The following is a 6,877-nucleotide window of genomic DNA, read 5'->3' on the forward strand; positions in this document are numbered from 1 at the left end:
TACGGTACAGGTCGGTAGCAGTTTCCTCCAATCCATGGGCTCTTATCACCTGTTCGACCAATGTGAGGTTCAACTGTTCTTTCCCTTCCAGGTAAGTCCGAAGAGGTGACCCGGCTGGTATCGCCCTGATTACTGCATCTACCACCTCCTCCTCTGTATATCCCTGCCTCAAACCACTCTTGATTTGATATGTGAGGGACTGAAATCTCAGCTGCCCCACCTGTCCTGTTATCTTGAACTCCTTCTTGTGGTTGGACCCTGCTTGTTGGTTGCCCTTGCTGCTATCCACCTTCCACCTTGACTTCTTCTCCGATTGCCAGAGTGCTCTTCTTACAGTGTGGCTTCCTTCTCCAGCAGATTCACCCTCCAAAGTGGCCAGTCTCTCTCCCAAGCGCTCTATCCCAGTGAAACAACCGTCTACTACTCGTGCCAGGTTCGTGGTGGCATCAACTAGGTTTTTCATCGTCACCTCCGGCGTCTGAGGACCTGATGTTTTATCGTCACTACTACTGTTCTGTGCGCCTTTTCCTCCTTCCGCCATACTTCTCTTGTAGTGCTCAAATATCCCTCTAAAACTACCGTAATCTTGATTCAGCGCACCGACTTTCAACCTCTCTTTCGTAGCAACAATACTGCAGTCGCCCTCCCCCTTACAACCGCGGCGCCATCTTGTTAACCCTTGAACTTTGTTTTGTTTACGATGATTTGACCTCTCTGACCTTTTGTCCCGTGACCACTTTTGGCGCGAACTTTTCTCTCTCACTCGTCGCAATCGCTTCATCCGCTCCGTTACTCCAGGAAATAGGATCTCGGTAGAACCTCCAAATGTTACCCTACCAATCCTCGTTCCAGATCACAGTTCCTATTCCAGATGACAACGCAATTACGACCAGCGAAGCCAGAGCATAGAGACGACTGAGTGTATTCTTTGTTCTCTCAAACCAACTGCCCAGTACGCATGCGTACATCGGATCAAACCATTATCCTAAAGGGGGTGTTTCTACATGGCAACACCTGTCTGTACAAATCTTGTTAGTTAGGCCCAGTTTAGACTAGAAACAGTTTTACCACTTTGAAACCCCTCGAAAGACTTTGCCGCTCCGGTAATGGTTTGTCTTTAGACACACGGGTGGAAGGGTTTCGGGCCACCCATGGTGTGGGATTTTGCAGGTCAAAATTATCCAAAATGGCGGCAGAAGATTTTTGGTGGGAAGAAAATTGCATTTGTTGATGATTATTACATAAATCATATCAAATATAATATTTTCTTCTGTTTCCCATGGGTGCATTTGGGGTTTTCTGATGCACAAGATGTATAATATCACCAATCAACAGAGTTTGTAGAAAAGCACTTGAGTTTGGTGAAGTTTGAGCACCATTTTTGAAGCAAATGTTTGCATAAATGTTTAAGGCACAATGTAAGAAGTTGTACATAAGTTACAAATGTCAGATAGCCTCATACACTACTTGAGTCCTTTGATAATTCAAAGAACCAAAAATTACTGGTCAAATTGTTGCCATTGCTGCACTTTTAAAGGAAACATGACAAGACTATATGCCTGGTGCTGACAGTCAGCCATCTGGGACACGTGTTGTGGAATGTGTATTGCAAAGGATGATGGGATAGTATCATCGACCCCCTGGTATAACTATAAACCCCCCACTTTAACAATATAGTTTTCATCAAGCAGATGCGCAAAACAGAGATCTTGTAACAACTTTTTTGAAACATTGTGCATTTAAGACATTTAATCATAACGAATTTATTATGAATGCATATTATTCATTATTCATGCCACATCACTGACATCAGCGATGCCACTTATAAATTAATTTACTTGCTGGGGCAGAACGCAAGTTTGGCTTATCTGAGGCCACTTACTTGAATCAAGTGTCTAAACACCAAAATCAATGGGAACATTAACTTCCGCTCCAATAACGTTACAGTGTGGACGAGACAGCAAGCACTGAAGCACATACATGTAGACAAACAAGCGGAAGACAGATGGAGAAGAAGAGACGAAACACAACCAGAAAATAGCCACAAACAAAAAAAACATGAAAACATACATTGCCATGGCGACGGTGGTTCATGTTAGGGTTATTGTTTGCATGGCACTGCCATTATTTCATGATTTTGAGCAAGACAGATACAGTGCACTCCTCCCCCGAGTGTATATAAATGGTTTTTAATTGTCCAAACAGTACCCGTGCAGTCGCAGCCTTTATACTGCTGAATTGATGCAGGGTATCACATAATAATCAATACAAATCACAACAATTACAACAATCAAATAATACACATGATACACATATTTGTTCCACATTATTTTTTTGTGAAACTGTCGCAAGGGTCTGTGTGGCTGCCATTCGGCGCCACAAGGTGACCTCAATACGACTTTCCCCAACCGAAGTTAGGTACCCATTCACACCTGGGTGGAGTGAGGAAAGTCGTGTTAAGTGCCTTTCCCAAGGGCACAACATCGGGGCGCATGTTCAGACATGTACCGGGTACGACTCGGAATTGAACCCGGGTCTCCCCGGTTCATAGTCGATTGCTCTAACCACTACACCACCCGACGCCACACGAGCCCCGTAGTGAACGAGCCCCGGGGTCACAGAAAGTAGGGCTATGGGGCAGAGAGGGTTTCCCAAGGGTTTCCAGGAATGTGGGCATAGATGTGGGTCAGAGACATGCCTGTGGACATTCCATTCCTGGGGACAAAATGCCTGTACAATTCCTAGAATTCTGTGAATTGCACACAATACTGTACCATTAGGCTCCTCCCTGAGACGTCGCCAAAAAAAAAAATACACAAAGAATGGGAGTATCCACAAAGAAAAAATGCAAAGTCTGGGGGAAAAGAAGGACGCAAATTGTAATCAACCTGTATGGTCAGCGGCCATACGGGAACTCAATGCTTACAGAAACTGGATTGATCCGGAAGTAACACCCAACTGCAAAGGTTGCAGATCCCGAGAAACAACAAGCCACTACATTTTCCATTGTGGGAAATATGAGAAAGAGCGACAGCATTTATGAGACATACGGGACAGACATGCAGTAGCCTCTACCAGGCACCGCGGTTCGCTGGAAAAATAGTAGAAACTGGCCGAAATCAAGGGATAGAAGTATACCAGACCGACCCGTGGGTCGCAAATTGGATCTTCTATGGCCCGGGATCTTCTCTTGTATACTATGACTTTATTTCGGCCAATTTCTACTATTTTTCCAGCGATCCGCTGTGCCTGGTAGAGGCTAGACAGACAGTGAAGCAAGATCTGACGACAATATTACTCTGGCAGAAATGAGGGAAGACTTATAGGAGAAGAGATGAACAACATGATGTACAGAGCATTTTCAAAGTACATAGAGTCTACTGCAAGGTTTAAGAAGAACGACTAAGGAACAAGCTAGAAACACACATGTGCAAAGCACCAGAGCACAAGAACTAGTGGGAACATACCCAAACAAAGCACCAAGTTGAGAACGGCACCCTGACTGGCCTGAGACCATGCCTATCGGAGAAAAGGACAAAGCCTGGCTGGATAAGATCAAGGACTGGGCGTCCCTCACCGTCCCACAATTCCTGACAGCAGCCCAAGACAGGAGGACCTGGCTACATTCCTGCTGCAAAGTCTGCCTTGTCCCCATGTGTCGGTCATGGGACTAGGTAGGTAAACAAAGCACCAAGTTGAGAACGGCACCCTGAGACCATGCCTATCGGAGAAACACGGACAACAACAACAACAACAGGCTGTCATCTGCCTTACTTTTGTTAAGTTACATACCTTGAGAATACATTGATCTGGAATACATGTGTTGTTGTTGTTGTTGTTGTTGTTGTTGTTGTTGTTGTTACACTGCTGGAGAAAGAAAGAAAGGGGGAGGGGTGCCCAAACATTGGCGCTGGTATCCATGGTCATCCATGATTATGTTTAAAAAAAAGCACTCTACGTCTAACGTTAAACTTGACCTACGCGATTTCTGGAGCGAACTCTGACGGGTGGCACATAATTATTCATAACGCAAAGACTTACCTGCTAAAACTGTACACATCACTGTCTTGGCTTCCTTCTGTTAGTTGGAAATGTGCAGCTTTCCAGCTTTACCAAGTGGTCACGGCGGGGAATCCCCATGTAAATGCTGGCCAGTGATTGGCTAGTGGCACGTCATAAGGCCGTGTTGTTTTGATTATATGGATGACATCCTCTGGGAACCCCAAAACTGATGCGAGCGTGCGAATAAAAAAAAAGTTTGGCAAAAAAAGTTTCCTTTATTAAATTTACGTGGTCATATAGGTTGAACAAATAACGCACATGGTATGGCATGGCGAATAATAATTCATTTTCATTTCTTCCCATTTTCGTCTTTTCCTGTATTGATTTTTGCATTCTATGACATCAGTACCGTTTTCCAATACTTTTTTTTTTGCAACATACGGCATATATTTGCTCTTCATTTATGGCTTCACCACGGGTGAAGACATATTGTTATTAGCCTCTACCAGGCACCTCGAATCGCCGGTATACAATGGTAAAGAGTCTTGGAGATATATTCCTTCAGGTACTAGTATCTATCTGCATTTGGAAACAATTTGAATAAAACGGTTTCTTCCTAACGTTGTTGCATTACGAAATCGGGAAGTAAATAACTGGTATTTTGTAATTATATTTCAGTCCATACCATGGTATGGATGAAATATATTGTGTTCTCTCATGTTTCTTCTTCTCCTCCTCCTGCCAAACAGTCAAAGGGATTCAACTCCGCCATCATTCAGTCAAATGACTTGAAATTTGGCATGGAGGTTGAGTAGGCCAATACCCCCAGGCGTTTTTTTCATTTTTCTGATACATGCCTTTGAAAAATTTTTATGAATTTTTTTTGGGGCATTTTTCGCCAAAAAATGAATTTTTGGATCCTGAGCCCTGGTTTTACAACCAAATGATCTGAAATTCGGTATAAGGGTACCTTGAACGTGTGTCTACAGAATAGCAGTCATGTATTTGGCATACATCACTTCCAAATGACTCATTTGGGGGACTTTAATGGCTATTTTCAGCAAAAAAAGGGCCAAAAGTGCTATACCCGTTCCATGTTCTATCTAAAGAATGGCCGGTTCCATCCATGGAACACATGTTCCATTGTGGGTTACCTGAGGTCACATTGCACCTAAGTGGTGCGTAATGACCCACACATTCAATTTTATGTGCCTAAGACCTTCAAAATGTATCAAATCTCATCATTGTTAGTTTTTGCATACCTGTAATAAGATTAGTAAAGCTTTCGAGATTCAAAGTACTTGTTGTTGCATCTTTGTTCTCATATAGCTACTATTTAATTCATTTATTTGAGAACCTTTGCCAGTTTTGCACTGGGGTAAGTTTGGAATAGTCCACTTCTGCGTGGGAGGGAGATGGACTGAAATATGCTGTATTTGCTCCCAAGCAAATGTCGGCCTTTCTAGTATTACTGTTGTGTTATTATACTAATATTAGTACAACACCCCTGTATAAACCATTCGGTACTATTAGTTATTGCATATTTAATAATAAGCACGAAAGCAACTCAAAGACTCTTGGGTTCCGACCCACCACTGATCGGCACGTCTTGTGAGCTTAAAGCATCTAAACGCAACTTCAAGTCTCTGTCATCGAGGGTCTCATCAAAGAACACGACATAGTGTCACATCAGAACTTTACACGGCTGTTTTGTTATTCTAGAACATCAGCTTGAGTTGCGCGCCCTGTAGAAACGCAGTAACAATGACCTGATTCAATCGCGATTTTATCCCAGATGTGAATATAATGTGAACAGGGTGTTAGGTTTGTCAGGCCCAAGCATGTGGAAGGCCCGGCATGACGTATCAAGGAACAAATCGTTCTATGACTTAACTAGAGTTCCCCGATCTCATACCTTCGCCAAATGATGTTAAACTTTATGACTGACAAATTATAGATTAGATTATTCCCCCCTGATTTAAGAAATAGGAACCTAATTTTCATGAATTATATCATTTTATCATAATCTCAACCAAAAGACAGTCTTATATATATTAACAAACAATGCATTCTAGCATTTCCTAATAAATTATGCAAATGAGGTCCTGATTTGAATAAATTATGTTTAATGATGTTCACGTCAACTAAACTTTCAAATACCACAAGTATGAAATTCCAGGCAGTTATCATTACATAATTATAAAATTTTCTCATTAATTATGCAAATTAAGTCATTATTAACATAATCAATATCTTCCTGTGTTTCTCTCATTGTCAATTACCAATGTCACAAGCTTCAATTGTCCTATCATGGAATGCAGCTGATTTATAGAATTTCCCCATAAATTATGCAAATTACATCCATATTTGCATAATTGTCACATAATGATATTAAACATCGCGTAAGCTACCTACATACCAAAAATCACGACGATCCGTCAATCGGTTCTTGAGTTATCCCCTTTTGAATATTTTCAAAAATATATCCCTGCAGTTCTAGAGCAAGCCGCTAGGGGGCCCAAACTCACGTCACTTCTTCCCCAGCACAAGAGCTACCTACCATCCAAATTTCGTCACTCTAGCATGTCTAGATCATGAGATATCAAAACCGGAAGTTCAGCTGCAGTACCATAACAAGCCGCTAGGGGGCCCAAAATCTAATCATTTTGAGGTCTCATCAAGACCTACCCACCTACCAAGTATCAAGACAATCCATCAAGGCCTTCTCAAGTTATCGTGTTTATAGACAGACAGACAGACACACACACACACACACACACACACATACACGAACGCCCCTGAAAACATAACCTTCTTGGCGAAGGTAACAAAGAACGTGGAACATGACAACCAGTTTTGTTTTGCGCTGTTCGAA

The sequence above is a fragment of the Branchiostoma belcheri genome, unplaced genomic scaffold, assembly GCF_001625305.1.
Source record: "Branchiostoma belcheri isolate BF01 breed outbred unplaced genomic scaffold, Haploidv18h27 scaffold303, whole genome shotgun sequence".
Taxonomy (NCBI): domain Eukaryota; kingdom Metazoa; phylum Chordata; class Leptocardii; order Amphioxiformes; family Branchiostomatidae; genus Branchiostoma; species Branchiostoma belcheri.